Source organism: Neopelma chrysocephalum, unplaced genomic scaffold (assembly GCF_003984885.1).
Source record: "Neopelma chrysocephalum unplaced genomic scaffold, ASM398488v2 Primary Assembly neopelma1_147, whole genome shotgun sequence".
In the NCBI taxonomy this organism is placed as follows: Eukaryota; Metazoa; Chordata; class Aves; order Passeriformes; family Pipridae; genus Neopelma; species Neopelma chrysocephalum.
The window spans coordinates 9833808-9846437 of NW_020897809.1; the positions used below are offsets into that span (position 1 = coordinate 9833808).

At 37.3% G+C, this 12630-nt stretch overlaps 1 protein-coding gene across 4 annotated transcripts in view; it reads right to left on the bottom strand.

Moving 5' to 3' along the window:
* FHIT (fragile histidine triad) overlaps nucleotides 1-12630 on the bottom strand; it is a 553711-nt gene that overhangs the window by 442667 nt on the left and 98414 nt on the right. The window contains exon 1 of one of the 4 annotated variants that reach the window (XM_027700947.1): nucleotides 1643-1663. The exons of the other annotated variants lie outside the window; for them this stretch is intronic. The gene's annotated coding sequence lies outside the window, so the exon portion shown is untranslated. Of the gene's footprint in view, nucleotides 1-1642; nucleotides 1664-12630 lie in introns of those variants that run through there. 4 annotated transcript variants of the gene reach the window in all.

Sequence of the window (12630 nt, forward strand, 5' to 3'; positions counted from 1 at the left end):
GCAGCATTATGAGCTGCTCTGGTTTTTGTTCAAATAGGTTAGAATGTATATAAAACCACATAAAGATCAGCAGTAGTAGGGAAAGAAACAGTTTTTAGATAGGAGGCAAAAAGAGATAGAAGGGAAATAATTTTCTGTTTGATCAGAATTTCACTCATTTCAAAATAAGTAAACTGAAGGCCACTGAACTAAATAATAAAAAAAGAAAAGTTGTATTTGCAAAGTGAGGGTAACGTTGAATTTCCCTTTTGTTGGTGTTGTTGTTACTTTGAAGTCAATAAAATTTCTACCTGTGCCATTATTTACATCACACTTACTGCAAAAAGTCTACCAAAGTGATTAGCTATTTATTTCCAGAAGTGCTCTGAAGAATCCTCTGGAAGGGAAAATTCTGAGGAGTCTACATGTTCAGGCAGTAAATAAAGTGGGAAGTTTATGATTTTCTCTTCCTCAAGAAACAAATTCTGCAATCAGTAACAAGGAAGAAAAAACCATAATCAATATGAAGAGAGTCTTCCTATGCTTCAGACTATGAAGGCAGATGTGTTTCTTGATAAGAGTCCTCTAGTTCAGGAAGAAAAATGTCAAGTATTAGCATGATCTATTGGGTTTATTCTTGTTCAACATTTAAAAAACAGCAAGTTCTTTGATCCTTCAAAGCCAAAGTCCTGACCTTCACAGAGCCACAAAGCTGTCAGGCCCTCTCTTAAGAAAGTAAACCAGTGTGACATTAGAATACATTATTATTAGTTAACATACTAAAGATTTAAACTGGTTTATCCTCCCCATGCTGGGCTGTACCAATCCACAGGAGTTCATAACAAGGATCTTTCCACAGAACAGGATCATTTTATGAAGACTAAGAAATTTTCCAAAAGGAAACTCTATAGAAGAACATTTTAAAAAGAAATTGCTTTATGGGTGTGGGAATTGTTAATTTAAGTCTAGAGTGGGAAACTGTCCATGCAGTAGAATCACACACTTTTTGGCAAACTGGAATAACCATGTTGTGGTATCTCCACAAAGTACACCAGTCCACAGGCTGAAGCAAAGTTTTGCTAATCCTACAGGATATTCTTCCATTAAAGAATAAGCAAATGCAATGAATTCCCCATTTTTTTTACAGTATGTTCATATTAATATATTCTCACTTATTTCTCCCAAATTAGTAACCAAATGTTGAGGTCTGACACTGGATTCTTAAATACACATTCCACAAAACTCAGCTATGTATTGGTGTTATCCCTACATAACTTAAACAAATTTTAAGCAAAATAGCATTTGCACTTTTCACCTTTCATAAGAACTGCATGGTTTTTTATTTACAGCCCTATACTATTTCTTATTCTTTACACTGCAAAGTCTATTTGGCACAGCATACCTTTATTTACACCACAATACAAAACAGTAGCTGAATGTATCAAATCCTTCGTGATGTATTTACACACCCAATAAGCAAAACAGTAACATCATCTGTGGATACAAAAAGATACCTTATACTGTAATTTTTTCCAACACAAATTAACTAATGCCCACTACTCAAAGATGCTAATTCACTCCACAGTGTAGCACTGAAGAGTATCATATAAAACTTTTTCATTTTCTCTTTCAATTGCAAAAAAGAAAAAAGGTTATTGCCTACCTATAAAACCACTTCTCTTCTGTCTCTTACGTTTAGTAAACTTGCAGGCATCACTCAGTTGGTTATACAGCCTGAAAAGAGTATATTGAGATTTTTCACAAGCAATTAAGGTCACTTACTGCTCAATACACTCCTTTCCATTTCATAGCTTGCACCATAGCAGATATTTAACTCATCACTTATAAACTTCCTGCTTACTAAGCCAGGCTGAAGATTTCCAACATACTCATTTTATTCCTTCTAGTTTTAAAGTTATATGAAAAACTTCAAAGTAAATATTTATTCTTTGAGACACATTTATCTCACACACAGAAGCCTTTGTGTATAAATTAGTTTTCCTTTCTTTGGCCCTGAATGGAGGCAAACTGCAAGGTGTCGACTTCTCTACTTGGAGAAGAGTCACTGGCTCTCCAGCCAACCTCAGCACACACCCACCCTGAGCTCCAACAGAGACAAACAGCCAGGAACAACTCAGGACAGCAGTGATGCTCCAAGGTGATGACCAAACCTGGCTCCTCACTCAAAACACCACGTTTATCAGCATAATTCAGATCACATGGAAATAAATTGCAGTCCATGCTCTTCTGAGCCACAGCCCCCAGCAGTTCACCAGGCAGAGAAAGGACTGAACAGGAACTCAGGTCAACCTGCCGCAGCAGCAGGGAGGAGGAAGCCACCACACTTGGTCCCAGCCAACCATGAAGTCATTTAAGATCTACCTACAGCTTTTTCAGAACAGCAAAGTTGTGTTTAATTAGCTGTAACATTAATAAAAACATCAGAATCTATAACTTTCATGCCATTGGCAAACTGACCTCTGTGGCCTTGTTTTTACAATTAATAATAAAGTAATGATAGTAAATTATAAGTGTTCATGCATACAGCTCCTTTTTGTGATTAAATAATTCTAATTGCATTTGATAACAAACATATTTCTGCCTTCAGGAAAAGAAAACAGAACTAATTCAAATAAGCAGATATCTGGCTTGCAATTTAAAGGGGGGGGAAAGCTTTTAAGGTGATTTCCCAGGAAAAATGTGCAACCAGAAAATTTTTTAAAAAGTGTGAAGGAAAAAGGATAGTAAAATAGGAAGAATATTATTTGTGGGAAACATTCATGACAACGTGAGTTCTCAAAATAAATGCTATGGGTAACAGATGCAGAAAATTCAAATACATGTGAACTATTTGGAATTCGTATTTGGCAAGTCACAAGAAGTGAAAGGCTCACGTGAAAGAGTTATTTCCAGAATGGATTCCTACCCCACAGCCTTTCCTGTATGCAGGAATTGAATTTTATAGGTATAGCAACAATATGAGTAATGACCCTTGGCGTTAGAATTTAACATGTCCTTCATGCAAATACAATCATGTCTTGGTTCTTTTGTAATAGAACAGCAAGCAGGTTGTAGAACTGGGGGGAAAAAAGGCAAAAGGAGATGCGTGGAAACTACACAATGAAATAATTTCATTGTAATATTGAGTGGAGTACAAAATGAACACAAGATAATACTGACAGAAGAGTCTAGCAAGCCTTGACCCACCTATTCACTTCAAGAAGAAATATTTCAAAAAAATTAAATTATATTATTTAATCTGCTCAGCGACAGCTTAAACACCAGGAAACAATAATTAATTTTAGTGAGAAAATGAGAGGTTTCCTCTTAAAGGAGGAGTGTCAAATGAAGTTGACCCCCAGCTTATACAGAATCACATCAGCTTTGGAAAAATTGAGTGATTTTCTATATTTTAAAAAAGTGGAGATTAACAATTAATATAGGAAGTCCTTTGCCTTTCAGTACCTGCAGCACAAACACAGCTGCATTCCAGCGCTGTGGCAACATCTAAGAAGTGAAGCTGCAAAGAAGGGCTCCACTGGAGCCTCTAGAAGGGGAATCCTTCTCTGTCTCTGGAATTCCTCTTCCATATTCCCTATCCTCCCAAACGTGCTCCCTCTGCTCAGCTCTGGCACAGGCACATCCTTGACCCAGACCCAGTTTAAGCTGAATTAGTTCAGGGAGGGGTTCAGTGCCTCCAGAGTGGGGAGAACAGAGTAACAACCCCCTACCACTGGTAGGAAGTTGTCAGAACAGCTCAGCTGTCCCAGAGAACTTCCCCTCAAATGCAAGTCAATGACAATGATTTCAGCTTTCAAACTTCAAGAAATGGAACAGGAAACAAAGTTAAGTACCTGTTATTTTAAAAGTATTTTTTACAACTAATCTTATTTCATCAGTAATGTGGTTTTAAAAAATTCAAGTTAAGCTGTACAGACAAGATTATACCTCTCATAGTACTGAAACACAACAACTTGAGGAAGACTGTCCACAGCAGATTACAAAGTTTGTGATCTCAAAGGAATTTTCATTATTTCAGCTGGCCATGAACAACTACAGGCTTAGCTCTGAATTTAGGACATTTTTCTTTAGACCAGTCTGCCTTCTACAGATTTTCAAACATCTCTAGAAAAAAAAAAAAAAGAAAAAAAAATCAGAACAGAAATCCATTCTCAGACGTTGAGAGTCAGATTTCTGTTCACCCCAAAAGAAAAAAAAGGCTGGAACATGTGTTTGTCTCAATCCCAAGCAGCTTTATTGAACTCCATGATAGCAACAGCAACCTTGCTTTTAATCCAAATCCAAGACTAAACTGCTGCTCAGGCAGAGCACATCCTTAACATTTGTAACATACTCCAAATCTCCTCACTACATGTAATGCAGGATGGTATAGCCTGGTAACATTAAACATTTTTGAGTTGAGATTGAAATAGTATCAAGTTGTTTGTATTAGATCAGGCTTTCTTCTGCAGCAAAACCAGCACAACCTACAAATATGACAAAGAGATGCTACAGCACACATTAGAGAGAGAGGAAAATAATTAACTGGAGACATAAGTTCCATTTTGTTTCTTTTCCAGGAGAGAAAAATAAATATCAGACAAGGATATGCCTCATGGTTGAAGTCTACACATACTGAGAATTAGCCCCAAACTAGCTACTATATCAAAACTATAAAATGGGCTGCAGATGGGAAGAACAAGTGACCCTTAAACTTTAGTTTAACTGCATATTACAGAAGACAAATTGGACAAGCAAAACAATTTGCTTTGCAGAATTCGCACAAGCAAATGTTATTTGCAGAAAGTCAAACATGTTCTCCCAATATTGCATGGTATTTGGATTATCTATTATATCAAGAGGCTAAAAAATTAAACATCTTGAAAATCAGTTCCACTTGTCATGAAAAGAGTTTCTGAGGAACAATAACAGAGGCTCCAAATTGAACTTCATCAAAAAACAATAAAATTGCTCTAGTATCAAAATTCAAATGGGAAAAGAAATGCAAGATATAAAGGTTCTCAGACTATTTCTTGTAAATTAGAAATGCAACCTTGCATGTGTTCTTTGCTGGATATTTTTGTGCAGCAAGGCCCAGAAGTACCAGAACATCAGTCATCATCTAACACAAGTTCTGTAAAGGATTGTTAAAACTGCTACCTATGATCTATGGCTCCTTTTGAACAGAAAGATAAATTGAAGAAATTAAGAACTGGCTAAAACAAAGTCAGTATTGAAGACCCTGGAAGTTGTAAGGCTGTAGGAAGAAAAAAAAACCCAAACTCCTAGCAGGGATACTTTCAACTTAAATACTCTGAAAAGAAACAAAAGTGGAGCAGGGAGCAGTCAAAGTATGAAACAGTTCTCTCAACAAAATTTCATAGACAAAGCTTGTTGTCATGTTTTTGGATTACATTCAGAAAGCCTTAAGATCTATTTACAATATTAAATCAACTCTCATATCGGAAATTTATTTGTTGTATAGGACTCAAGAAGTTGTGGGTCAGCTCCATTCCATGTTCCCAACTCTTACTGCCTGATATGCAAACAAAATTGATACTGAAGATGTAAATGTCACAGAATCACAGAATGGTTTGGGTTGGAAGGGACTTTAAAGATCAACAATATCTCAAGAGACTTCCCCTCTGCAAGGAGATCTCTTCAGGCAGTACTGACATGGTTTCATTCATTTGAAACTCATTTAGAAAATGGTGGAGTTCAGTTCTTAGAACCCTTCAGATTCTTACAGGCATATTTTCTTTTCTTCTTTGAGAATTCCAGGTAAAAATCTAAGCTGCTTGCTGTATCAGTCAGAGTATCCTAAAAACATAATTAAAAAGGACATAAATTCCAGTGCAACAGCAGCTTAGAGGCAAATCTCACTTTGCATGAATTTGCTGCTTTATACATCCTGAGGAACACTTCAGAGTATCCTTTGAGCAAGATAAGACTACTTCAAACACACTTGTCCATCTACTCCTCACCCCCCTATTGATGTGCTCCTCCTCCCTGTCACAGTTCAGGTTTGGTTATCCACCAACACTGACAGGGCTGTTCACCTCCAGCTCACCTCCCTGAATTCAGCTAAACCTTCTCTTTGATACACTTATTTACTGCTGCTGCTCCTCTGAGACACAGCAGAAGTCAGACAGAATGTTTCACAGAGTCTTGAGCCCTTTCTTTCAGAAGTTTACAGGGAACACAGAGTACTGCTTCATTTACCAGGTGACCAGAGAGAGCAGTGAACCCATCACTGAGCACGTGTGCCCAGGCACCAGAGGCTGAACACCCAGGTGATGGGACAGGATGGGACCAGGTCTTCCTCCGAGAGGACAAATAAATTTCCTGCTTTATTAGTATATCACTATTCTGATAAGGTGCAACTCCAGCCATGGATATCACAGTAGGGAATAATGGTCACCTATCTGTCTTTACAGAAGGGGCCCCCACTCTCCCTGTGATGTGTAAATCATAAAACACAAGCACACGAACGTGGCACGTTAAACCTGGTGAACTGGAACATCTCTGATGAAGGCCAGCCCTGTTCTCTGCGTGCTGGGCAGTCACTCACAGCACCCTCCACACCCCATTCAGCCACAGAGGAAGCTGTTTTATGGCACTCAGAGTTAACGCAGCCCTTTCTCAATTTGTAGCATTGGGGGTATCATCACAACATCTAAGAAAAACCGTAAAGGAGCTCAGTACATCATCTCACGTGTCCCTTGATCCCTTTTTTCTTTTATATTTACATCCAGTTGAAGAATACTTGAGCATTAATATAGCCATCAAACCCTCTCCTTGACACATGAATTCACAGGTTTTCCAAGGCATGACCACTGAATCATGTCAGAATTCAGACACTGAATGCCAGCTGCATCACTTTTTGTTAATCCTTTTGTTCCTTTCGCCCAAGGCTAGTATTTCTTTTGATCAATATAAATCTTTTCTGTCATCTTATTTTTGCTGTCACTCTGTGAACTGGATTTATGTATTATGCTCCTGAGCCAATATCTTCATTTATCCCTGGTGCTGCAGTCCTGTTCCTCCTGACAGGTACCCTGTGAATATATCATTATCAATCTCTCTGATCCTCCCAGGTTTGTACATAAATTCACCTCTCAGGAATTGACTTCCATAAAGTCGTAAGTCCCACCCCATTAAATGCCACCTGCTGCAACAGAGGCTTTACTGGAAAGTAGCACTGCTGAGAGACAGGTTTGTTGTATTCTGTGGGAAAGAGAGACATTCAGCAACAGTTAAGTGGAGACACCAGGAGTCCAAAACACGGACACTGGAAGCTCCAGCTAAATTTTCACACCCATTCAAAATGCTATTTAACTTAGTGCAGCATCACTTTCCACTTTATACTAGAACACCTCTTTATACTTTAATAAAAATACAATTAAATATTTATAGAAAAAAATAAGTTCTTAATTTTATACACTTAGCATCTAGGAACTATAAGACAAGTATTTGTGTGTGCAACAGTTGGACCTCACAAATCTGTGCATGCAAACAAACATGGAGCTGAGTCCTTGCCATTCAAAACAGCTGGAAGTTCAAATTCTTTTTTCCCTGCACTGCTACCCAGCATTTTTCACATCAGCTAAACAGAACCCCAGTCCAGAGTCAGGAGGATAATGGACACAGCTTTCAGAAACACTGTTGTTATTGGGAAAGATTCATTGCTGTAATAAACTATAGTAATGCTATCAGAGCATTATCACTCTTCATAGTGCAACACATTTTTCACTAATTCAGAAAACACTTGAAAGTTGGTGCCTTTCTGTGCTTTTTCTTCTCCACCTTTCTCTTGTACACTCCAGAAGATAACATATCAAGTATACAATTATGCAGCCTAAGGAAACGGATCCTGAGAATATTTAAATACTAGCACTAATCAAAACTGTCTTTTTCACTCATCTTACTCTTACTCACTCCTAAATACATTTTGTTCTCTGGGTAGTAAGCCCGTATGCAGAAACAAATACACACATTTTTGTCTGCATTTATACCCGTGTAAGACAAATTGAAATATGCATTTCCTTTCAATCCACCCAGAAGAGGACAAATTCCGTAACAGGAAACAATGTCCTACTCTTTATCATACCACAGTGTGATAACAAAGTAACCTCTACATGGACACTGCCTTCTGGCTTTGGTAATTGAATCCAATATTAGCATTTCAAGCTATTCATGAGCAGCTTCGAAGCAGAAACACTTCCAGAATTACCAATGTCACATTAGACAGCTCAGTTCTCAGCCTTGGCTCAGCCACAAACCCCACCACGTTTGTTGACACGAGCAGCTAATTTTCAGTAGCTTTTCTTACATTTATTCCTTTCATTTCCTAATTATATCTAATTTTTGAGCAGACAACTGTATTACCATAGCAAATAATGATAATCAATCCCATACCTGAGGATACCAATGTATGTCCTTGTTCCGCTGCCTTGTGCATGTGATTTCACAGCTACAGCCCTTCAATCATCAGGATAAAGTGAGATCACCAGAATCCCTCCCCATCATCAACAGGGGTTTGGGGTAGTTGTTTGGGGATGGGGGGTTGTTTGGGGTTTTGATTTGTGGGTTTTGCTTTTTTTTTTTAAAGCCAAACATTTTCAAGGTGCATCTCCTCAATTCACAAAACCTTCCAAATCTCATCAAAACACCAATTTTGTTTTTCACCAGATAAGTTCTGTCAGTGTTCCTGAATGCTTCCTTACATTAAATAAAATCCCTTTTGATTCTTATAGGCCAAGACAACACTATTTAACACGGTAAGTGGATGCTTGATCAATATTTCAGAAGAGAAAACAAACACTATAACCGGTAGCTGTGTAGAGTCTATTAATGGTAGGAAATCTCTAAAAGCCAAGTTAGGATAAAATCAACAACTTCCAGCTAAAACAGCAGGTAAGTAGATAGTTTAATTACTAAGAATGTCTGTCAAGAAATGGTCTTGTTTACAGCAGCCACTTTTTTGTGGGGTTTTATCATTCTTCTGCTTAAAACAATTTATCTTATTCTGCAAATAACAATGTGTAGGTGGGTTTGTGGCTGGGTTTGTGTGGATGTGAACAGCAAATGATGAAACACCACTTCTGATGCCATTTGATTCTCATTCTCCTGAAAAAAAAAAATCTCCTTTGTCAACAGAGAGCAGATCGGCCTGTCCCCCCACAAAGACCATTAATAGTTATTTATCCTGATAAAACAGAGTAAATTAATAATTGTAGACACAGAACAATTTGGATCCCATTATCTCCACACTTTTTTGTTTCATTTACTGCACTTTTCCATGACTGTTTGTAACTTGGCAAAGCATAATTCCTTTATTATAACTGTGTTAAAGTACTTTATGTCTTCTCATATGAAGCATGCAATACAAATAATCTTCGCTTACTGTACAGCAATAATATAAAAATGCACTGTCTGGTGCACTTCATCGCCTAAATGGATTTAAAAAGGCAGATTTTGTTTTTTCTTGGTCCAAAAATTTCATCACATCTGAATTAAAATGGATTTTCAGAACATCAGATCATTTCATTTTATTGATGACTATGCCAATAGGCAACAATCTTTAACACTAGATCCCTGTACCATCTCTCTTCTGAAGCTCTAATTAACTGAAAAAGTAAAGTTTATTTTAAAGAAATCAGAGGCAAATACGGCATTTATTTTCTTCAACATTATATATTATTAAAAAAAACCCTGCAGTAATTCAGTAGAATTATTAAGGAGCCTCCCAGTAAAAACCTGTCACAGTGAGAAAACAGTAAATAATAGACTGCCCATCAAGCCAAGAGAGCCTTCCCTCTGCAGTGAAATGCACTCTGCAGCAGGTGTAGATCAAGAGTCACTTTCTGGAGTATGAATGGATGAAAACATATATTTATAAATCCTAATAATTAATAATTCCGGGTTTCCATACTCTCTTCTGCAAAGGGAAGGGTTTAGAAGTCAGCTTTAGCATATTTGTTCTAGTAGCTCTTGCGGTGAATGAAATTTTGACAAATTTTAAATATTGAATGTTTGTTGAAATTTCCAATCTTTGGAGATCCTCATTAAAAGCTGAATTATACTACTTTTTATTATTCAAGGAGCATAATCAGTGAATGCCTTAATTGTATTTAACATCTAAAACGTGCAAGAATGCCAACAGAAAATAACCATTAGTTTAAATAGGACCTGTTTTAACTATGACTGTAACCAAGACAGTTACAGTGTTAATAATTCAATGTTCGTTGAAAACCAGTCTCTCATGATTGATTTATCCAGACTGAAGTAGGCACATGTTTTATGCTACAGGTGGATGTGAGGTCGTAAGAAACCACTTTACAGTCTTCCCAGAAGTACAGTGTCAAAAAGGTCACCTGTGGTAAAGGATCTTTTGGATTAGTCTTTCAAATCAATGCATGAATTAAAGGCAATTTACATATAAATGGGCTAATACTCTGGCTTTGAAATTAGATGAATTTTTAAGAGATTTAAGAAACAGCAGAAAAGGTCAGTTAGGCATTAAGTATACATAATGCAATTTTTAAAAACTGCTTGTCTTGGAACTACATGTTTCTGGTTTATTAATATTTTGTATTCACAGCCTGTTGTGCTCAGAAAGGTGCTGCCAACTATTTGTGAGCTACTGCAGAAAAACAATTCATGCCTGAGACATCGGATTTCAGGCATGGTCTAAAACTTAGAAAGTGAAATTTCATTAACGTATTTTGAAAGCATTTTTGTTTTGATGAGGCAAGACTAAGGAGCTTTAGTCAAAGTCAGTGAAGACTAATATATACTGGAAAAATCAACAACTGAATCTTAGGGATACTTCTTATATGATGTTTTATTTCTCCCTCATACAAATCAAGGCTCCAGTATGGATTTGTTTCTCTCCCCTTAGACCTTTATGGCAAGAATATCTTATTCATCCCTGTACAGCAGAACCTGCACTGGATTTTATTGTGCCTCACAGCCCAAATGCCTCCCACAGATGAAGGCAAGATCTGACAATTAACCTTTGGGTTTGTGTGTGTTCATATGTGGGTATGTCTAAATAATCTTTTGGAGTCAGAATTTTTCCTCAGCTTCAGAAAGAATCCTTAAATCTACTGTATTGTTTAAGGTGGGCATTATTTCCTTAGATATTTGTTTATATTATTGTCTCTTCCCATAAAGGTGTCATAACTAACTCCTAATGCTGCTGCTTTTTCACCACAGGACCCCGTGGTGATGACCCACTATTTTGCAGGATTAGGAAGTGACAGTGATCTCCCTTCTAGGCATATCTGTGTGACTACACACTGTGTTCAACTTCCCATTCATGGGTGGCACAGAACCCAAATACAGTCAGAAAATGGACATTGAAACAGAATACCCTCTTCAAGGCCAAGGTCAGACAGACAGTGTCTGCTCGAACCAGCCAAGTAAAGTCCAGCACTATGGAAATGCAAACTCACAACATGGTTCAGTCCTGGAGCCGTTTTACTAATGGTACTTCTGCATTCTCTGTGTCTGTGACACTGACTTGATCCTTTGCAAAACTCAGATAAATCATATGCAGTGTATTTAAGTTTTTCCCAACTGGGTTTGGGATAAAAAGAGGGAAATATTATTACCAGGATTAAATAAGAATAATTTAAAAAAAAAAATCTCAAAAAAGAAGTAGTGACAGTAAGCTACCAAGCAATGCTGATGCACAGGACTGGCTACTGATGGGACATGAGAAATAGCCAAAGTAGTTCTCTAAAACCAAAAAGAAGAAATAATATTTTAAAGCAAAAGGACTGCTTGCTAAAATGCAAGAAGAATTAACTTTTGCTGTGCTGAAAAATATAAGACTTAAGATTCAGTTTTACTTCTCACTATCCTACTCTGATTTAATTGGTAATAAATTAAACTAATTTCCCCAAGTCATGTCTCTTTTGCCTGTGATGGTAATTGGGGAGTGATCTCTCGATGCACTCACTCAGCCTTTCATTATATTGTCTCTGCCCTTCCAGCTGAGCAGGGGGAGTGATGGAGTGGCTTTGATGTGCACCTGACATCCAGCCATGGTCAACCCACCACAGTCCTACAGTATTAAATAATACTGGATTATTAATAATAGTACTGAAAAAACCAGCATGTGTCACAGACATTAACAACGCTGTTCTATGAAAAGACACAAAACCAATTACAATAAAGTTCATAATCCTCCCATGCAGTTAATTTTAAACATTACAGAATTCTAAAGAAAATATGATTATCTAATCAACCTTGAAGACAGTTTCCTTAGAAAGCCTGTTTTCTATCATACTGTGCAGTGCAAAACTGAATTTTATGTGCTAATTATTAAATTGGTCCCTTCCCTTACAGGAAGCCAAAGAAATCAACAGATGCTTGCAATGAGCCCTGCAGCAAAATACAACTGAAACCAAGACAATTTTATACTTGGAGTCGATTTCAGAAGACAAACAATGAAGTTGTACAGACACAAAGAGAACTGAGGCACATAACAGGAGTAACAAAGTGAGGCATAGAAGATACACCACAAACTAACTGTGGGTAAGGGGTAACAGTATTATTAAAACAATCAGTCAGCCAAGTGTTCAAGTGAGCAGTGAGTGTCAGGCGACCTCCATCCTACAGAAAGTACACACTTGATGGATC